General features: G+C 41.4%; 1 non-coding gene across 1 annotated transcript; it reads right to left on the bottom strand.

Annotated features, from left to right (window-relative positions):
- Window positions 1–8036: 8036 nt before the first annotated feature.
- LOC120257685 lies at window positions 8037–8143 on the bottom strand. The gene has a single exon (XR_005535776.1). It is a non-coding gene; the product is annotated as a small nucleolar RNA R71 (small nucleolar RNA).
- Between the last annotated feature and the right edge of the window lie 14791 nt (window positions 8144–22934).

The following is a 22934-nucleotide window of genomic DNA, read 5'->3' as shown; positions in this document are numbered from 1 at the left end:
TTCAAGCATCCGGCTTGTGCATGTACAGCTAGATCTCCACCAACTTGTCCGTTATTGAAAAAACAAAGCGATCTACAACGTAAACGTGTGCTCGTTTATGTTACCTCGATGAAAGCATGGATTCGAGAGTGTTTTGGGCCGGTACTATAGTAAGGCACTGCAGCAAACATTGTAGCAAGTACTGTTCACAGTCGGTCGAAGAAGGAGTAAAACAGAGAATCCACACGCCCGTGCGAAAAATCCATAGGGGCGCCCATATGGGCGTGTGGATTCCTGATTCCAACCCTATTTAAGGCCAATTTCAGCCCCGATTTCAGAATTCTTTTCTCCATCTTTTCCCCAACTTGAGAGAGGGCTACGGCTAGGGTTTGGAGAGGTATTGGCTAGTGATTTGGAGAGGTTCTATGGCTCCGACATCGTCCTCCGTTTGGAAGAAAATTAGTGGGAGAGCTTTTGTCGGCACCGATCCAGCGAGTTGTATCCAAGGCCGTACAAAGGGACCCTTAAACGAGTAGATGACTCTCCACAAGACCATCGCCACAATTATCGAGGGGGTTTTCTATGGATTCTTTGCTTTTACATTTGATTTCATTGATTGTAATTAGCTCAATGGATGGTTAAACCCCCTAGTGGGTACTTGGGTATTTGTGAACCCTAGGATGTATTTGTTTCATAGAACCTCTTTATTATGCTTTCATTTAATTGATATTTTATTTGAGTTCCAATCTTGAATGCTTGATTGTATGAATATTCCCTTAGAGTAACACTAGGGTTGAGAGTTCTTGTTGGTAACCCTTGTGAATGAGTGACATACCATGTATTTAAGGGTCTCCACGACTCATTATTGCATTAGTTAGGAAGTATAATAGAGTGTTCTTGCACTTGAAATGATCAACCAAGGCGGAACAATATCCGGGTACCCCATTTACATCGATTGCCTTCCCTTCCCCTTTACTTGTGCTCTCTTTCTTGTTCTTTTACTTTTATTATTTTACATCTTGTCACACATATCACTATTCAACTTTCACTTAGTTAAGAAACTATTTAAGTGTTTTTATTCCCTACTCCCTTTGGATACAATACCTCACTCATCTGGGATTTTATTACTTCGACAAACCCGTGCACTTGCGGGATATACGTAAGGGGCGTTATTAGTGAATTTAATGGTTAAAGTTGAAAATTGGTGTTAATTTGGAGTTAAGAACCTTGTGTGGATTGTTTGCAGAAAATTTGAAGTCCACGCAATTGTATACAGTAATTATATGGGGGTGTGGAATTTCCACACCCCCATGTGCCTATATGAAGATGAAGGGATACTATTCATTGTCATTCTTCTTCAAGGAGCCCCTTCATCTCTGACCCCTTCACTCCTATAAAACTTAAGTTTTGATCTCTAAAACCAATTTTCCTCAACTTCTTGGAGGTTTAGACTGGATTTGCCGGCATTTTGAACAAGTTTTCATCTCCAATTTGCTCCGGTAAGCCCTCACTTTTCTACATGCCCTCCATGTCTAAATTGTCACTTCCATGGATTTTTCTTGCTGTTTTTGTGAAATCTTTTAGGGAATCATGCTAGGTACATCTTATTTGTGCAAAACACAAGTTTTGGAAGGTGTAGGGGCCCGACTCCAGCCAGGTGGCCACGGTTGAGCGCCCACACTGGTGTACGGTGAGCCCACGCGCAGTTAGCCAAGCCATGCGATTGCACGCCCTGGCCAACCATGTGCCCATGTGGTCGCACCTGCATGTGCCCGCCCCAGCCATGCACCCGCCTGGGTGGGCGCACACAGGTGTGGAATTTCCGCACGGGCGTGTGTTTTCGTTCAGAGCTCATCTAGAGACGGCAGAGGGGCATGGACTCGCCCCTGAGAATAACCTTGTGAATTTCACACGCCCGTGGGTAATTTCCGCACTGGCGTGTGCCATCCTGCAGAAAATGAGAATTTTTCCAAAGAAGACACAAGACCGTGGACTTGCCCCCGTGGATGACCTTGTGACAAACGCACGGGCGTGGGTAATTTCCACACGGCCGTGCGGATCTCTATAGAAGAACTCTCTTCCATCTCAAGAATACACAGGGGCATGGGAGTGCCCCTGTGAACCGGCCCTTTGAAATATCCACTCCGTGGGGAAATTCTGCACGGGCATGGAAAATACTTAGAGAATTTTCTCGGATGAGCAGAGGAGCCACAGGAGCGTTGGGATGCCCCTGTGTGTCAGGCGCACGGGCGTGGGTAATTTCCGCAGGCGTGGGTAATTTCCGCACACCCATGTGGTTGCATTCAGAATGCTTTAAGTGTTTTCCAGAGAATGCATAGGGGCATGCGTCTGCCCTTTTGTGTCTATCCTGTGGAGTCGCACGGACATGGGTAATTTCCACAAGCCCATGTGAATGTGCAGAAATGCAAAAGCCGCAATTTTCCTTTAAAAATCCATTAGGTCTTCTTCATTCTCATACCTCTACTTAATCAGAAAACATTCTCCTTTACTCTTCTGACCTCGCACCATTGATTTAGAGATATTTACTTGTGTTTTCCGGCCGAATCTAAAGTTTTGAACTACATCCCGTCGGTAACCCTTAATTCTCTCTTTTCTTCATCATTTTTTTTACTCACTTAGAATGATGAATATTGCTTTGTTTCTACAATTAAATGGTTATTACATGATTATAAAGAGTTTAGAAACACTTATAAGTTGTATTTGTGGAGTTTTAACGTCTGGCCGTGCGGTTTTCACGCCCTTTGGTTCACACGACCGTGTGGATTTCTGCAGAACTACTTTATGATCTTGTTTAATGAATTTTCTTTCAAAATTTTGTAGTTATGGCACCTCGGTCAAGGAAGCAAGTTGATAAACTGCTACGTGAATCATCCCCTGAGCTAGAAATTATGAGATTGCCCACTCCCACAAACTTTTCTTGATTACTATACTTTCTATGGAGCTTGCATGTGTACATTGAGAGCAATGTACATCTTAAGTGTAGGGGGAGTTCACATTGCACATGTTCTTTACATAAATTTTGATTGACATACATGATCACATAGCCAATGGGGTTCACCTTAGTTGGAATGAGTGTATTATTGAGTTTAGGAGAAGTTTTAACATTGAATGTTCTCATGCTCTAAGTTTTACTTGAATTTCTAGGAATTTTTGCCCGATTGACACTTGTTTGACCACTCGCTCATGAAACTCTTTTGAAAACTCAAGTTCAATGTTTAAAGAACTAATTAGTTTTTTTCTTGTTCTATAGTTAAAAAAAATGAATGAAAAAATAGATATATTGTTTTGTTGTGCATTTAGGGTGGAAAGAGCTACAAGCTATGAAGTATGAAGCTACTCTCATAAGTCGGATACTAGTTATGCCCTAATGAGAGAAAGAGCTATCTCATGGGATGAGTGTAAGCTACTACCTCGGTAGAAAGAGCTACCACCTCTAAAGTGTGAAAGCCACCTTAGCGGCCGCTTTGGAAAGGGCTACCTTAGAGGATGTGTGAAGCTACTACCATCTTTTTGGTCTTTTATGTTGTGTAGATAAATAAGTCCTTTATACTTAGAACTTTGAGTAGTATAGCTTGGATTAAATTGAGGAGTATAGCTTTGTTATGTTGTGTAGATAAATAAGTCCTTTTTACTTAAAACTTTATACGATTTCGGGTTGTTGTCCTTTTTGATTCAAGTTTTTAGCTAGAGCATTGATTTTTTGTATTTAGTATTGAAGCTAAGGCCGAGCACTTTAAATCTTTCCTTCTTTTACGCTTCAAATGTTTTATTTTTTTGCTTGAGGACAAGTAAAAGCTTAAATGTGGGGGAGTTTGATAAGTGTTTGTGTGTTAAGAATGTGAAGTGTTCTTTCCTTATAATGATCATTACTTTTATCAGGTTTAAGCGCTAATACATCTGTATTTGTGTTCTTTTGTGCATGTAGGGTTGTGAAGCTCTGTTTTGAGGAAAGAAGCTAAAAGTAGATCGTGAATACACTCTTTTGTGGAATCTTGGAAGGAACAAATGAGAAGACACAAGTGGGGCTCTAAGATACATGAATGTGTGCCAACCTCCATGTATTCAAGCCATTACAATGAGTTGGAGGGGCACGAAGATGGTCACATTTGCATATCCCGACTTGTGCATTGATAGCAAGATCTTCACCAAAGTGGATCCGTTTATGTTGTCTCGATGAAAAGTGTGGAATTGGGAGTGTTTCGGCGGAGTACTGTAGTAGACACTATAGTAAATCATTGTAGCAAGATACTGTAGCAGATATTATTCATAGCCGACTGAAAATCAGATTTCCAGAGAATCCACACGGGTGTGTGGAAAATTATTCACGACTGTGTGGAAATTCCACAGGCCCGTTGGAAAAATCCACATGGGCGTGTGGATGCCCGATTACAGCCCTATTTAAGGCAAGATTCAGCCCAATTTTGGTGATCTTCTTTCCCCCTTCTCTCCAACTTTTCTCCATCTTTTGAGAGGCTCTTGGCATGTCTTTGGAGTGGTTCTCCGGATTTGACACCGTGCTTCGCTTGGAAGAAGATTATTGGGGGAGCTTTCATCGCCAATGATCCGGCGAGGTGTGTCTTAGGTCGGACAAGTGGGACCTTTGGAGAGGACGAGGCTACTCCACAAGACCATCGATACAAATACCAAGGTGGTTTTCCTATTGATTACTTATCTTTTTTTTCGATTTCATTGTTGATTGTATTATGCTCTATGGAGAGCTAAACCCCTAGTGGGTACTTGGATTTTGTAAACCTTAGGATGTTATTGTTTCATTGACCTTCCATTATGCTTTCCTTAATTGATGCTTTTAATTGAGTTCCAATCGTGAATGCTTATTGAATGATTTCTCCCTTAGAGTGACACTAGGATTGAGAGTTAATATTGGTAATCTTTGTGGATGGGTGACATGCCATGAGGGTTAGACAAAGCTAGATTGGAGAGGGTTTGAGAGGGATTTGTTGAGAGGTAGTGGAACGTTCCCTTTCCCCTCCTGTGTGATTTATCCTACCTCCATTTTTCTAGAGTTCTTTGTGGTTACAATAGAGTGAAGTGCTAAGGGATGAACTCCGCTGGGGCTTAGTTGCACGAGCAATAGAGTGAAGCGTTAAAGTAACTTTAGTATTTGTGGCTTAATTGTAACTAGGGGTCTTTCACCTAGACCAAAGGGTTAGATATATATATAGGAATAGGGCTTATCACTTGGAATCCCTAAAACATCATGCAACTTTGTGCAGTGTGCAGTGTGCAATGTTGAGACTGAGCAATTTCTCCACCGGGACATAGTGTAGGGTTAGTCATGGTTGACCTTATGTTTGGGACCGTATGCTTTAGGATTTGCACGACTCATTAAGCATTAATTAGGAAGTATAATGGTAGGTCTTGCACTTGAAGCATAAGTCCTAGGGGGAGTATTGTCCGAGTACCCCACTTCAATCGATTGCCTTACCTCTCACTTACTTGAGCCTCTCATTCTTGTTCCTTTTATTTTTGTTTACATCACATCTTATTAACACAATCATTATTCATCTTCACATGGTTAAGTAGCAATTTAGGTGTTTTTATGCCCTACTCTCTGTGGATACGATACCCCACTCACTTGGGATTTATTATTTTGACAAAACTCGTGTACTTGCGGGTCACACACAAGGGGTGTTGTCAAGTTTTTAGTGACGTTGCTAGGGAGTAGGTATTTAGAGATACTTTGCACTTTGCTCTCTAAGCTATTCATTCATTCATTCATTCTATTTCATATCTTCTTATTCTACCATCGTTCTAATTTGTTTTCTTTGTTTTGGTGAAGTTCTAGGTTATGACCCGAGGGAACCCTTTGATATTAATTGAAGGTGATCCTGAACTTGAACGTACACTCAGAAGAAGGGGTAAAGAACCTATGCAAGAACCATCGAATCTAGCTGAAGTGGAAGTTGAAGAGTCTGACAACATGGCAGAACAAAATGAACAACAGAGAACACTCTCTGATTACACCTGATAAGTGCTTTAGTAGGCATATTTTTATATATGTTTTACATGCATTGAGCATCATTTTTACCATGGTTTATGTCTCATATTGTGTATTTGGTGTTCTTTTATGCATATAGGTTGTGAATGCCTTGAAGAGTAAAAAGGAAGCAAAGATAGGTTATAAAGACACAATGTTGGGAGTTCTTGTTCAATTTAAGGACCAAGACATGAGAGGAGTTCATAAACATGGAGATGTGTGCCAACTTCTATGAAGATTCAAGTCAATTCACTAGTTGGAAGGGCACAAAGGCTGCCACATCTTCATGTTCTTCTCATTGTGAAGATTGCAAGACTTCTCAAAGATACATCGATGAAGAAAAGTTTTATAGCCTACCACATGGACGTGTGCCCGGACATGTGGCCTCAAGAGAAGAGTGTTTAGACCATTTTTTGTGAAAATTATTGTAGCAATTTTAATGCGGAAATTCCACTGTAGCGAAATTCCTGTAGCCCACGCGGCCGCGTGGAAAATCCACACGGGCGCGTAAGGGCACGTGACAGGCATGATCTAAGGCCTATAAATAACCGTTTTGCCCTATTCTTTCTCATCTTTTGTGTGGCTCTTGAGGGGTGAGATGGCTGGGGATTGGAGAGGAGGTCTTTGTGGCTTTAGAGGCACTTCGTCACCAACTTTGATCGATTCCTCCTCCGTCATAGCATCAAGGAAGCCACCGGTGAACCTAGCTTCGGAGTGGGTCCTTCAATACGTCGAAGCTCTCCATCAAGGCCATCAATTCATATGTAAGGGGGTTTATTTCTATGGTTTTAATATACTTTCATTCATTGATGGTGTGTTTTGTATGTTGCTCCATGGAGAGCTAAAACCCTAGAGGGTATTTGGGCTTGTGAACCCTAGGATTCTCATCTTTTGTGGATTTGGTTAGTGTTTCTATTTAATCCGAGTTTGATTAAGTTTTAATCTTGATTGTCTAATCCTTGCTTGCTTTATTGATCTTTTGGTTATTTGGTTTGCATGATTTGTTACCTTGGTGAGAGAGAGGTCTCCATTAGGGTTAGAACCTCAAGATTGAAGAGGGTTAAGAGGGTGAGTCATGAGATAGAGAGCATCCCCTTTCCCCTCCGATTGGTGTATTCTATCTCCGTTCCCTAAGCTCTATGCAACCATATTTGGTGTGAGGCTTGAGATTGAGAGATTTCAACGCCGGGACCTTGTAGGGGGTTAGGATCCTTCGCCAGGAATTAGGGTGGGATCAATCTTTAGGAATCGGATACACCTCTTGGAATCCCTAGAGTGCTTTGCGGTCATATGTGGTGTGAGGTGTTGAGATTGAGCGATTTCTCCACCGAGACCTCGTAGGGGACTAGTATCGGTGATCGGGAGGCTGGATCCGATTATATTTCGATTTCCATGACTTAAGTAGAAACACTTTGCTTATCCGGTACCTAATACCTGAATCCTAGGAAGAGCATTGCTCGAATACCCCCTCTTTACTGATTGAGATCTCCAACTATTTCACCATTGCATATTCGTCTCCGGTATTCATTTCTTCGCACATTAGATCACCACACCTTTCCATTTATCATTAGGCTAGAAAGCAGAGAAGAAGTTAGTACTAGTAGCCCTGTTCGTTATGGATTCGACTACCCACTCACCGGGGTAATTATTACTTCGACACCCTTGCACTTGCGGTTTACACGCATATTCGGACGTGTGTCAACACCAACCATTAGTATTGGGGACACAATCTAGCATCACAGCTCAAAATTTGGAGCTAAAGCCGACATTCATCCACATGCTACAACAATCCGCATAGTTCAATGTTTGGCCGATGAGGATCCAAACAGTCAGTCATATAGACAATTTCTTGGAAGTGTGTGATATGCTCAAGATCAATGGTGTTACGGATGATGCCATCAAGTTGAGAGCCTTTCCATTTTCCTTAAAGGGGAGAGCGAAGCAGTGGCTACACTCATTACCTAGAGCATCGATCACTACATGGGAGGAGATGGTAGAAGCTTTTCTTGCCCGTTATTTCCCTCCTCGAAAATCTACAAAGCTTAGGAATGAGATCTCGTCCTTTGTGTAAATGGAATTGGAGTCTCTATTTGAGACATGGGAAAGGTTCAAGGAACTCCTACGAAAATGATCTCAACATGGGTTTCCAGATTGGTTGATCATTCAGACTTTTTACAATGTTTTGAACTCAAGTACAAGAAAGCTACTTGATGCAGCAGAAGGAGGTACATTAGGTAGCAAGACCCAAGGAGAAGCCCTGCAATTAATTGAAGAAATGGGGTTGAACAGCTACCAATGGAATGTTAGGGATAAGAAGAAAATGACCGGCATCTATGAGGTAGACGTGGTTACATCGATGGCGGCCCTAGTGGAGGCATTGAGTAAGAAGTTAGACACTTTAACTTCTCTGAGATTGGTCCCCATAATTTGTTGTGATGGATGATAAGTGTCTTAATGTCTGTATTTTAGTATATGTATTTGTTACCTCTAGTATGTATTTTTATTAGAATTGATGCCCGTTTTGTACTTAATCGTGTGTTATTTGCTTTGCAGGGCACGGGAATGCGATGGAGGACGCGAAGATATAATTTGGGTGAAAAATAGAAGAAAACCAGGTCATGGTATGGAGAGTTTCAAGTCATGAATTGAATCATGGTATACGGCCTCAATGCTGCCCGGTATGGAGACCAGGATGATCATTGTAGCTATAAAAGAAGATGTTTGTTTGAAGGCATACTGGCTCAATGAGGTGCTCATTGAGCCAGTATAGATACTATTCTGAGAGCATTTGTGTAGTTTGCCTACCCCTAACAGTGTCAATGAGGGGCTCAATGAGGTCCTCATTGAGCCCATTTTGGAGAGTAATTGTGGAGGTATATAAGGGGATCTTTGAGGACTTTTTGGGGAGACCTCTTCTTGGCCTCTTGGGCCACCGCCACCACACATCCTTGAGGCCTTCTGGCCATCTTCCGGTGATAATCCTTGTAGGAAACGAGCACACATCATCACCAAGAGGGAGAGAAGCATAGGAGAAGGAGTTGGAGTGAAGTTTTAAGCCACCATTGCATCACCATTCAAGGCTTCATCAATCCAAGGAGATCAAGAACGTAGAGGGAGTTTTCTTGCTTCTTTATTGTCTTTCTTTTCCTTGTATGTTGTATAAGTATCCCTTGTCATGAGGGATTAACTTATTTTGGTGTTTGGATGTGGATGAACCCTACGGTGTATTCTTGTGTATGAACTTGGGATATTGTTCTTCATTTAATTTGATGTTGTTTGAGATTCAATCTTTCGTGGTTTATTCTATCTCCGTTCCCTAAGCTCTATGCAACCATATTTGGTGTGAGGCGTGAGATTGAGAGATTTCTCCACCGGGACCTTGTAGGGGGTTAGGATGCTTCGCCGAGAATTAGGGTTGGATCAATCTTTAGGAATTGGATACATCTCTTGGATTCCCTAGAGTGCTTTGCGGTCATATGTGGTGTGAGGTGTTGAGATTGAGCGATTTCTCCACGACTTAACTTACTTGGAGATTGAGATTGAGATTGATCGGGAGGCCGGATCCGATTATATTTAGATTTCCACGACTTGACTTACTCTTCATAGAAACACTTTGCTTATCCGGTACCTAATACCTGAATCCTAGGAGGAGCATTGCTCGAATACCCCCTTTTTACTGATTGAGATCTCCGACCATTTCACCATTGCATATTCGTCTCCGGTATTCATTTCTTCGCACATTAGATCACCACACCTTTCCATTTATCATTAGGCTAGAAAGCAGAGAAGAAGTTAGTACTAGTAGCCCTGTTCCCTGTGGATTCGACTACCCACTCACCGGGGTAATTATTACTTTGACACCCGTGCACTTGCAGTTTACACGCATATTCGGACGTGTGTCAGATCCCTAACCACATACAAGATCCCCTCGTAGAAATCTATCAATCTCATGCCTCACACCGAATATGGTTTTATAGAGTCTAGGTAATACGAAGATAGGAACAGTAATTCTCCTACAGTCTTGATACAATAAAATGCTATAGTGTTTTGCTATAGTGCTCTTCACAACCGAGGTCCAAACACTTTTCTCTTGAAGCCACATGCCAGGGCACAAGTCCATGTGGTAGGCTATAAGACTTTTCTTCATTGATGCGACCTTAAAAGGTCTTGCAATCTTCGCAAAGAGAAGGAATATGAAGATGTGACTGCCGTTGTACCCTTTCGAACTAGTAAATTGCCGTGAATCTCCTTAGAAGTTGGCCCACATCTCCACGTTCATGAACTCCTCTCGTGTCTTGGTCTTTGAATTGAACAAGAACTTCCAACATTGTGTCTTTATAGCCAATCTTTGCTTCCTTTAACTCTTCAAGGCATTCACAACCTATTTGCACAAAAGAACAGCAAATATACAATATGCGACATAAACCATGGTAGAAATGATGCTCAATGCATGTAAAACATATAGAAAAATATGTCTACTCAAGTACTTATCAAACTCTCCCACACTTAAGCCTTTGCTTGTCCTCAAGAAAAAGTAAACATTAAATTCATGGAAAGAAATAAGAAGTGCTAGGCCTTAGGTTCACCAAGAGGATACACGAATAAATTCTAAAGTTATGGAGAGAATAAAACAATTGATGAAACAATCAATGCTCTAGCGAACAATCCAATCAAAAATGAAATTGATAAAGTCCGAATGTGTGTATATGTGAAAAACTCAACTCATGTTAACACTATGTCCACTACTAAGTTCTTATTAACAAGGTCCCCGTGGAGAAATCGCTCAATCTCAACACCTCACACCCCATATGACCACAATAAACTCTAGGGATACATAAGAGTGAAAACGATTCCTAAAGATAGATCCAACCCTATTTCCAGGAGAAGGATCCCCAACCCCTTACAAGGTCCCAGTGGAGAAATCTATCAATCTCACGCCTCACACCAAATATGGTAGCATAGATCTAGGGAATACAGAGATAAGGAATACTCATCTGAGAGGAAAGGGACACTCCACTATCTCATAACTCAATCTTTCAACCCTCTTTAACCTTGGAGTTCTAACTCTAATGGAGACCTCTCTCATCAAAGTAACAAATAAAGCATAATAAATCAATCATAAAGATCAATATAACATGCAAGCCATGGAAAGTAAAAGGTTAAACCTCAAATCAAATTGGATTAAATAGAAACAAAATGCAAATCAATATAAGAGAATATATGCTAGGGTTCACATGCCCAAATACCTACTAGAGTTTAGCCCTCCATGGGGCAAGTTACAAAACAATGATGAATACAATGAATAGCAATGAAACCATAGAGAAAAAGCAGCTTGAATTCTTCATGATGGCCTTGATGGATTGTTCAACATTTTTAAGAATCCTAGTCCAAAGTTAGGTTATCGAAGGCCCCCTCGATGCTATGACAGAGAGAAGATCGATCAAAGTTGGTGATAAATGGCCCCTAATATCACCAAAGACCTCCTCTAGAAAACTATCCGCTTTGCCCTCTAAGTGCTACTAAAAAGCCCCACAAAAGTCTCCAAAAGATAGGGCAAACATCCTATTTATAGCCCAAAACCACGCCTACCACGTGCCCCCACGCACCCATATATATTTTCCACGCACCCGCGTTGGCTGCAGGGGAATTTTCACCTAGGTATGTGAATAGTTTTTGCTACAATACTGTCACGCCCCATCCCGAAGGTCCCACACATGACATACCGTCAAGACAACCCAGGGGAGGCCCAACACTTGCCTCAACCCTAGATCACCGTAAGGCTATTGTGTTCCTTGTACAATATTCTATAACAACAAGAAATGATTTAAAAATGAGGACATACAACAATATTACTACACAAGAACAACATTGAAACACAAGAATAAAACATGGATAATCACAACACACAAAGCCATAACCATAAGGATAACATCCCCCAGACACTAGGTATAACTCTCATATATCACATAGTCTTGACTGACACAATTAGGAATATCCAAGAGATGTAAAACCAAATATGAAGGTATAACATCCTAGTGGATCCTTCTAATACATGCCAAAATGTTTTAAGTATCATACACAGCTTAAGAAAATCACAAAATAAACTCTTCCAAGCACTTTACGCTTTTGCTCCGCTACTGTGCTATCACCTGGGAGGGAAAAGAAGAGGGGATGAGTAACCAAGTTACTCAGTGAAGGACTAAACATGGAACTACATCTCATACATTATTGAATAAAAATAAAATGCCAAAATATGCTTCAATTCTCAAAATATTTAAAATACTTTAGATAGCAAGGATAACATAAGAAATGCACGATAAACACCTTTTACATCATCACAGAATCCATAGAAGTATGAAATCCAAATTCAAACATTTCTTTAACAACTCATAGATCAAAATGTTCAGAAATAAATAAATCAACAATTTAGAATAATCAATAGTATCACAACTAGCCTCAAAAACCCTCCATTCGCTAACCGTGGCCTCGGTTAGGTCAGGAGCCACCAAGATACGCGTATCTTGATGTTGGCCACTGTGGAACTCGTATGGTGAATCCGGGCACCCAACCCTTCACACCTTTCAGGCTCTCTACGCGCCCCTGAAAGCGTGAAACCTCATTTGAGTACTCCACACCACCCCAACAAGGTCGGCCCATGGAAACTCTACCCCTTACTGCAGTAGGTATTGGGGATCCCCCCATATCACTATCAAAACATTTATATCACAATCTAGCCCGTAGGCTCAATATATATACATCAATATTATAGCATAAGTCTCATCAAGAGATCACAAGTTTTCATGTAAGCAACTTTCACCCCAAGAGTGAATAACTTGATTATAATATCTTCTTTGAAACCATTTTCATCATGAACATCATACAAGAGTAATATTTGAAAATATACTTTGAATATAGCATCATCACAAGGAAATTCATTTTGGTTCATACATGCCTTTTTAATCATTATAAGAAGAATATTAAGTCTTTTGAAATACAAAAATTGAAAACATATATTTCAAAGCATAGGGTTTGCAAAACATAAATAATATATATAATCTTTACCAACAATCATGAAATAAGCCAAGTCATAAATTATAAACATTTCTAGATCCCATGGAAAACATTTGAAGAGTTTTAACAACAAGATGTTTATCATTCAAAGGCAAACAATTTAAGTATTAGAAAGCATGAACGATTTATAACCCATGATTTAGTAAATCCACTCACAAACATGGCAAGCTAAAACACCCCGGTGTTACTTCTCCACCGGTTCTTTCCTCTTGATTGAAGTCTCATCTCCTAGAAGAATTTGAACAACCAAACAAGCAATGAAACCCCATCAATGACTTGATCAATTGAAATGAAGAACAATGATCAAAATGGGAAAATGAGTGCTTCTAGGGTTTACTAAACACACTAGCAAGAAGGTCTAGCAAGAATAAAACTCTCACAACCCTCAAAACTAACAAGAAAAGCAAAAGAAACCAAACTTGGTTCGGAGCTACAGTAACTCTAATTTAGAACATGAAAGATCTTTCTCAAATCTCAATGGATTCATGGTTATACAACTTCAATCTTCTTCTATTCTTTAAATCCAAACAAAACCCATGATTATCCATCAATAACTTCAAAGAAAATCCAAATAAGAGAAAGGGAGAAGAAGAAGATCAAATAAAACACATCCTTACCTCAAAGCTTCTCAAAACCCTAAGGAAAAGCACTTCTCAAGAGAGGAAGAATAGATCTTCGAGTTTATTCTTGATACAAGGCAAGGGATGTTGGGTTTGAGAAGTGATGATGAAGGTTCTAGAGGAGGATGAAAGTGGAAGAGAAAAGGTCTCAAGGAAAGGTGTAAAAAGAATGAGAAAAAATAAAGAAAAAGGGTTTTTAAACCCTAAATTTACGCCCCATACCAACCCCTATATGGCCCCCATATGACCCATATGAACTAGTTCAAAGTGTCTGGAATTTTCATACCAAGGTCTATCCGGCCCGTATGGACCCTCGGTATGCCCATTCAGCCCATACTAAAATGGCTCTAAATGACTCAATTGGTGTCCGATTGACCTCATTTTTGTTTCTAATGATTTTGGGACACTCTTAATCACACTCCCACATGAAAATTACTCAATAAAACACAGCTGTTTTGAGCTAGAAGGACTTACTCTATTTATAGTCCATGATCCGGAATGTGCCGATTCACCTGGGGCATGTAGTGGCAGACTTCTTGAGGCACCAGGGGTAGTTTGCGAGAGTAGAAGTATTATTCGTTGGTCCCTACATCTCTAGACTCATCCTGGGGATGGATTTTCTGGACGTTATCCGAGGTACTGAAAAGGCAGTCGTTCCCTCCCCACTTGGACTTGATACGATTAGGATGATGGGATTAGTGCATAGATTTGGACCTGGAGCATACATTCTGACTACGGCTACCCTAGAGACCGCTGAGGGTGGAAGGGACGGAGTGGAGGGTTCACGACAGGTTCCTGAGCCTCGGTGTGCACCGATGGAGATCGGAGCACCCCTTACAGTATAGGAGACACTCTGGTGCCCGGTACACATTTCTACTCCTTCTCAAGCCCATGATCATTTTGAGAGGGTCAAGAGTGCTGTGGGTGAGCTTCGGACCGAGATCGCGGAGGTCCGGGCTGTACAGGTTGCGCAGTACATGGGGATGATGGCGCGTCTTGACACCATACTGCAGCTATTAGACCGAGATGCATCCTCGCCATTCATTAGGAGACCAAGGACCCCTCCGGCCCCATCAGCCTCATCATCACCTGATCCACCGGCACCTTTCGACTATCCAGCGGCAACAACAGAGCCGACACCGGATGGCACCAAAACTTGATGCATTTTTTTTTTCTTTTCTTTACTTTCTACATTCTATTTTAGACTTGTATACTCAGAAAGGATTTTTCTTCTGAGATTATATTTTATTTTTGTTTTGTTGTCTCGAGTTGTATTCATTACCTTATCTTTTATACACTCAAGTTGTTTTTATTTGTACTGAGCATCACTGAACCCCCTTGTGTATGCGTGCTGATGGTCTTGTTAGTATGGGAATTGAGAACTAGTCATGGACGAGGCCAATGTGGGCCGTGTGTTCTTCACAACCCATTAGAACTTTACTCCTAAAGATTTAGCTCCAACAAACGCAGCATTAGGAGTCAGGGGAGTATTGTTTCAATTGCCACTCCCACATATATACTTGATTGATTAACTTTCTATTGTGCTTGCATGTGTACATTGAGGGCAATGTACATCTTAAGTGTGGGGGGAGTTCACGTTGCACATGTCTTTTACACATGTTTTGATTAACATACATGCTCACATAGTCAACGGTGGTTCACCTAAGTTGCAATGTTTGTATTCTTCAGTTTAGGAGATGCTTTAACATTGAATGTTCTCAAACTCTAGTCTTTACATGAATTTGTAGGAATTTTTGCCCGATTGATACTTTTTGCTCCACTCACTCTTGAAACTCTTTTGGAAACTCAAGTTCATTGTTCAAGGGACTAATTACTTTTATTTTTTGTTTTATTTTGCTAAAAAAAAGATGTTTATCATTTAGTTGTGTATTATGGGTGGAAAGGGCTACCACCTATGAAGTATAAAGCTACTCTCATAAGTCGGATACTTGTTATGCCCCTAATGAAAGAAAGAGCTATCTCATGGCATGAGTGAAAACTACCACCTCAAAAGTGTGAAAGCCACTGTATGAATTTACTATAGTAGTACTATTCATAGCCAGCTGACAATGAGATTTCTAGAGAATCCACATGGTGTGTGGAAATTCTGCACGCCCGTGTGGATGCCCGATTCTAGCCCTTTTAAAGCCGCGATTTAGCCCGATTTTAGCAACATCTTTTCCATCTTTTCTCCAACTTTTGAGAGGCTTGCGGCTAGGATTTAGAGAGGTATTGGCAAGGCTTTTGGGGATGTTCTACGAGCTTCAACACCGCGCTCCGCTTGGAAGAAGGTTATTGGGGGAGCTTTCGTCGACATTGATCCGGCGAGGAGTTTCCTAGGCCGGACAAGGGTACCTTTCGATAAGACGAGGCTACCCGACAAGACCATTGATATGAATACCGAGGGGGTTCCTCTATGGCTTACTTGTTTTTACATTCGATTTCATTGTTGATTGTAACTAGCTCCATGGAGAGCAAAACCCCTAGTGGGTACTCAGATTTGTGAACCCTAGGATGTATTTGTTTCATTAATCTTCTATTATATTTTCCTTAATTGATGTCTTTAATTGAGTTTCAATCTTGAATGCTTGTTGCATGATTTCTCCCTTAGAGTGACACTAGGGTTGAGAGTGTACATTGGTAACCTTTGTGAGTGAGTGACAAAGCATGAGAGTTGGCCATTGCAAGTTTAGAGAGGGTCGAGAGGGTGAGTCGAACGGTAGCGGAGCGTCCCCTTTCCCCTCCAATGTGATTTATCCTACCACCACATTCCATAAGTTCTTTGAGGTCATAGTAGAGTGAATGGGCTAAGTGATGACCTCTGCTTGGGCTTAATTGCACAGGCAACAGAGTGAAACATTGAAGTGACTTTAGCACCTAGGGCTTAATTTTGACTAGGGTTTTTTCACCTGGACCGAAGGGTTAGATCTATACATTGGAATAGGGTTTATCACTTGGAATACCTAGAGTGTCTTGCAACTCTACACATTGTGAGGTGTTGATATTGATTGATTTCTCCACTGGGACATAGTGTAGAGTTAGTCACGGTTGACCTTTGGTTTGGGACCCTGTGTTTAAGGATTTCCAAAACTCATTAACCGTCAATTAGGAGAAATAATAATTGATTTTGCACTTGAAGCAATTGTCCTAGGTGAAACAATATCCGAGTAACCCACTTCTATCTATTGCCTTACCTCTCATCTATTTGTGCTTCTCACTTTCTTGTTTCTTTTATTCTTGCTTTAATTACATTTTATCAACAAAATCATTATTCCGTCTTCGCTTGGTTAAGTAGCAACTTAAGTATTTTTATTCCCTACTTCCTGTGGATACGATACCCCGCTCAACTGGGAATCTATTACTTCGACAAACCCATGCACTTGCGGGTCACAGGCAAGGGGTGTTGTCAATTCTCCATCTTTCGACACCGTGTTTCTCATGGAAGATAGTTATTGGGGGGCTTTCGTTGGCACCGATCCAGTAAGATATGTCCTAGGCTTGACAAGGGGACCTTTGGAAAGGACGAGGCTACTCCATAAGACTATCGACATGAATACCGAGGGTGTTTTACTATGGATTGCATGTTTTTACTTTCGATTTTATTATTGATTGTATCTTGCTCCATGGAAAGCTAAAACCCTAGTGGGTACTTGGGTTTGTGAACCCGAGGATGTATTTATTTCATTAACCTTTTATTATGCTTTCCTTAATTAATATCTTTAATTGAGTTCCAATCTTGAATGCTTGTTGAATGATTTCTCCTTTAGAGTTACACTAGGGTTGAGAGTCTACATTGGTAATCCTTGTGAGTGAGTGATACACCATAAGGGTTAGACAAAAAAAGATTGGAGAGGGTCGAAAGGATCAGTCAAGATGTAGCGGAGCGTTCCCTTTCCGCTCCGGTGTGATTTATCCTACCTCCACGTTCTAAGAGTTCTTTGTGGTCACAATAGAGTGAAGGGTTAAGGGATGAACTCCGCTGGGGCTTAATTGTGTGGGCAACAGAGTGAAGCGTTGAAGTGACTTTAACACCTAGGGCTTAATTGTGACTAGGGGTCTTTCACCTGGACCAAAGGGTTAGATCTACATATAGGAATGGGGTTTATAACATGGAATCCCTAGAGCTTCTTTCAACTTTACATAGTGTGAGGTGTTGAGACTAGTTGATTTCTCTGCCGGGACATAGTTTAGAGTTAGTCACGGTTGACCTTAATTATGGGACCGTGTATTTAAGGATGTCCATGACTCATTAAGCATTAATTAGGAAGCATAATAGTTGGTTTTACACTTAAAGCAATAATCCTAGGAGGAACATTATCCACGTACCCCACTTTTATTGATTACCTTTCCTCTCATTTATTTGTGCCTCTCTTTCTTATTTTCTTTAGTTTATTTACATTGATCTTTATCCACACCATCATTGTTTCATTTACACTTAGTTAAGTAGCAATCTTGGAGTTTATATTCCTTATTCCCCGTGGATACGATACCCCACACCTGGGATTTATTACTTCGACAAACCCGTGTACTTGCGGGTCACACATAAGGGGTATTGTCATAATCACTTTGAGAAGTAGTCGTGAGGTTGAGGGTAGGCTTCCAAGTGAGAAGACCAATGTTGAAGCACCCGAGGTTGTGGAGGTTGAGGAGAGAACTAACAAGGAGAACAAGGTGGCACCCCCACCTTACAAGCAAAGAATCCCTTACTCTTCAAGATTGAAGAACGACCAAAATGATGAACAATACAAGAAGTTCTTAGATCTATTAAAGTAATTGCACATCAACATTCCTTTTGTGGAGACATTGTCTTAAATGCCTCGGTATGCAAAATTTCTGAAGGATCTTTTAACCAACAAGATGAAGTTAGAGGAGAGTGTATTAGTGATTTTGGATGCCTCTTGTTCGGCGGTGTTGCAAAAAAAGAATATGTCGAATAAGAAGAAAGACCCCGGAAGCTTCATCATCCCATGCAACATTGGTAATATGGGTGAAGAGATGGCATTGGCGGATTCAGAGGCTAGTATTAACGTCATGTTGTACTCATTTTTTCAGAAGCTAGGCTTGGGAGAGCCTAGGCCCACTCGGATGACACTTGAATTGGTGGACCGAATGGTTAGGCATCTAAGGGGCATCATTGAAGACGTGCTTGTCAAGGTTGACAAGTACATGTTTCTTGTGGACTTCATAGTGTTGGATGTCGACAAAGATGTAGATGTTCCTTTGATGCTTGGGAGGCCATAATTGTGCACTTCCATGGCACTTATCAACATGGACAATGGGGAGTTGACACTAAGGGTTGGTAACGATAAGTTGACATACTGCCTCGCAAAAGCCATGCGACGTTCTCTTGACTTTGATGATACTCTTTACTTTCTTGACACTACCGATGAACTAATAGATGAATATTTGTAGGAAATGGTGAATCCGGACATATATGAAGGGTTGCTAGACCAAGAAGTGGGAAATGAAGAAGTCTTGATGCTTGTTCTAGAGGAAAAGATACCATCTACCCCAGGGATCATGAAGAAAGTGCTCCGAAAGATGAAGCGAAGAAGGAGATGCCATAAGAAATGCCCCAAGGCTAATGTGGATGTTCAAGAACGGAGTGAGGGTGATAAACCCTCATGTGGTAGCATGCTCGATAACTTCTCCTCTACCTTCAAAAGATTATGTTCATCACGTTTTCAGGTTATGGGTAAGAGGAAAACCTTCATCTATGAGCCCCCGTGAGGTAAGGAGAGGTACGTCAAGCTTAGTGACGTTCCAAAAGTGTTTCTTGGGAGGCAACCAAGTTTTTACTGTTTTTCTAGGTATTAGTTAGTGTTTGCATGAATAAAAGATTAAGTGATTGGTGTCTTCATCTTTTACATGTTGTTGATGTGATTTCCTTGTGGATCATTGGTGTTATCATGTGCTTAATTATGTGTGGCAAAGTTTCTTGGTCATTTGAGCATGTTTCTCATGTTTCTTTGGTTAATGTTGCAATGGAGAGACAGGCTTTAAGTATGTATAGATGTTCAAAAATTTTCAGCAGAGCCTGCAAATTGTTTCTAAATCATCCAGAGAGGACACACGGCCATGTGAGAGTTCCACACGGGCGTGAGTTTTCATTCAGATTTCATCCCGAGAGGACATAGGAGCGTGTGTCTGCCCTAGTAACGGTCACACGCCAATGTGGAATTTCCACACGGGCGTGTGTTTCTCTGTAGATGTTCAGAGCTCTATCCCGAGAGGACATAGGGGCATGTGCCTGCCCTTGCGTCTAACCCTATGCATTACACACGGTTATGGGTAATTTCCACACACTTGTGTGATTTCCTGCAGAGAAGACCTCGCCATCCCGAGAAGACACAGGGGCATGTGAATGCCCTGGTAAGTACCCCTGTGAAGATCCACATGCTCCTGCCGAATGTCCACAGGGGCGTGTGGAACACTTAAAATTTTTCTCGGTTGGACAGAGGAGCCATAGGGGCGTGTCGATGCTCCTGTGGGTTGAGCACACGGGCATGGGGAATTTCTATACGCCCGTGTGGATGCTTTCAGAGGTTTAGAGTGTTATCTTGAGAGCACACAGGTGCGTGTGTTTGCCCCGTGAAGCTCCCATTTGAAGTCACACGGGCATTGGTAATTTCCACACACCAGTGTGGATGTACAGAACATCAATAGCCGTGAGTTTTCTTTAAAATATTCTCACTCCCAAACATTCAGTGAACAAATCCCTGCTTTCTCCCGACCTTTTCCCGTCGATTTAGAGGGTTTTATTCTAGTTTTTCGCCCGATTGTCAAGGTTTTCAACTTCATCTTGTCGGTAAACCCTCATTCTCTCTTTTCTTCGCATTATTTGATTTTAGTCAATTAAATTGGTGAATTATTTTATTTCTATGCCAATTTGGTTATTGCATACTTAGAATAAGTTAGACAAAGCAAGATTGGAGAGGGTCAAGAGGGTGAGTCGAGAGGTAGTGGAGCGTCCTCTTCCATCTCCGATGTGATTTATCCTACCTCCATTTCCTAGGTTCACAATAGAGTGAAGTGCTAAGAGAGGAACTCGGCTAGGGCTTAGGGCGTGAACAACACAGTGAAGCGTTGAAGTAATCCTTAGTATCACATAGACCAAAGGGTTAGATCTACATATAGGAATAGGATTTATTATTTAGAATCCCTAGAACTTCTTGCAACTTTGCATAGATGAGGTTTAGAGACAACGATTTCTCTGCCGGGACATAGTGTAGAGTTAGGTACGGTTGACCTTATGTTTGGGATATTGTATTTTAGGATTTTCACGACTCATTAAGCATCAGTTAGGAGATATAATAGTTGGGTTTGCATTTGAAGGAATAACCCTAGGGGGAGTAATGTCCGAGTGCCCCACTTTCTATCGATTGCCTTTCCTCTCATTTTATCATGCCTCTCTTTCTTATTTTCTTTAGTCTCATTCACATTGATTTTATCCACACCATTACTGTATCATCTTCACTTAGTTAAGTAGCAATCGTTGTGTTTCTATTCACTATTCCGTATGGATACGATAACCCACTCACGTGGGATTTATCATTCTGACAAACCAGTGCACTTGCGGGTCACAATCAAGGGGTGTGTCAGAACCTTGACAAGGTCCCGTTGCTTATATCTCGCAAGTGCACGGGCTTGTCGAAGTAATAATCCCGGGTGAGCGGGGTCGAATCCACAGGGAGTAGGGATTGAAAATACTTAATTTGATTCTTAGCTATGTGGAATATCAATAGTGATAAGTGTGAAATTGATTCAATTCTCAACAATAAAAACAACAAGTGAAAGAGCAAAAGTAAGAAGAGGGTAAGGCAATCGATAAAGAATGGGTTACTCGGATAATGCTTCACCTAGGATGATCACTTCAAGTGCAAGAACTCTCTATTATGCTTCCTAATCAATGCAATGGTGAGTCGTGGAAATCCTTACATACATAGTCCCAAATCTAAGGTCAACTATGCCTAACTCTATACATGTCCCGGAGGAGAAATCGAACAATCTCAACACCTCACACTCGCATAGAGTTGCAATGAGCTCTAGGGATTCGAAGTGATAAATCTCTTCCTAAATATAGACCTACCCCTTTGGTCCAGAGGGAAGGTCCCTAGCCACAATTAAGCCCTAGATACTAAGATCATCTCAACGCTTCACTCCATTGCACGCGCAACTAGGCCCCAGCGGAGGTTCACCCCTTAGACCATTCACTCTATTATGACCGCAAAGAACTCAAGGAACGGAGGTAGAATCTATCACGTCGGAGGAGAAAGGGACGCTCCCTGCACCTCTCGACTCACCCTCTCAACCCTCTCCAACCTAGCTTTTGTCTAACGCTAGTGGTGTGTCACTCACTCACAAGGTTACCAACAAGAACTCTCAACCCTAGTGTCACTCTAGGGGAAATGCTCATACAATCAAGCATTCAAGGTTGGAACTCACAATAAACATCAATTTATTGAAAGCATAATAAAGAAGTTCAATGAAACGAATACATCCTAGGGTTCACAATCATCCAAGTACCCACTAGGGGTTTAGCTCTGTATGGAGCTTAGTACAATCAAAGAAATCGAATGTAAAAGCAATGAATCCATAAAGAAACCCCCTCGATGATCGTGTCGATGGTCTTGTGGAGAGTCCTCTACTCATCTTCCAAAGATTCCTTCGTCCGGTATAGGATACGCCTCGATCGAAGCTCCCCTACCAACCTTCTTCCTAATGGAATCACGATACCGGAGCCGTAGAACTTCCCCAAAACCTTGTCCAATACCCCTCGAAACCCAAGCCGAAGTCCTCTCACAAGTTGGGCAAAAGATGGAGAAAAGAATGCTGAAATCGGCTTTTAATAGGGCTGGAATCGGGCGACTCCACGGGCGTATATGGAACATGCGCCCGTGCGGAATTTCCACACGGCCGTGGATAATTTCCACACGCCGTGTGGATTCTCTGTTTCTGCGATTTTCGGCCGGCTGTGAACAGTAACTACGATTTTCTACAATGATTTGCTACAGTAACCTGCTACAGTACTATGCCAAAAATACTTCCAAATCCACTTTTCATCGAGGTAACATAAACGGGCACATGTTTATGCCGTGGATCGCTTTGCTTCTTCAATGACAGATAAGATGATGGAGACCTTATTCTATGTGCATAAGTCGGAATGCTTGAGTGTGACTGCCCTTGTGCCCCTCCAAATGGTTGTGTAAACTCAAATACGGGGAGGTTGGCACACACTCTAGCAT

The sequence above is a fragment of the Dioscorea cayenensis genome, chromosome 3, assembly GCF_009730915.1.
Source record: "Dioscorea cayenensis subsp. rotundata cultivar TDr96_F1 chromosome 3, TDr96_F1_v2_PseudoChromosome.rev07_lg8_w22 25.fasta, whole genome shotgun sequence".
Lineage (NCBI taxonomy): Eukaryota > Viridiplantae > Streptophyta > Magnoliopsida > Dioscoreales > Dioscoreaceae > Dioscorea > Dioscorea cayenensis.
This window is presented reverse-complemented; position numbering and strand designations above follow the sequence as displayed.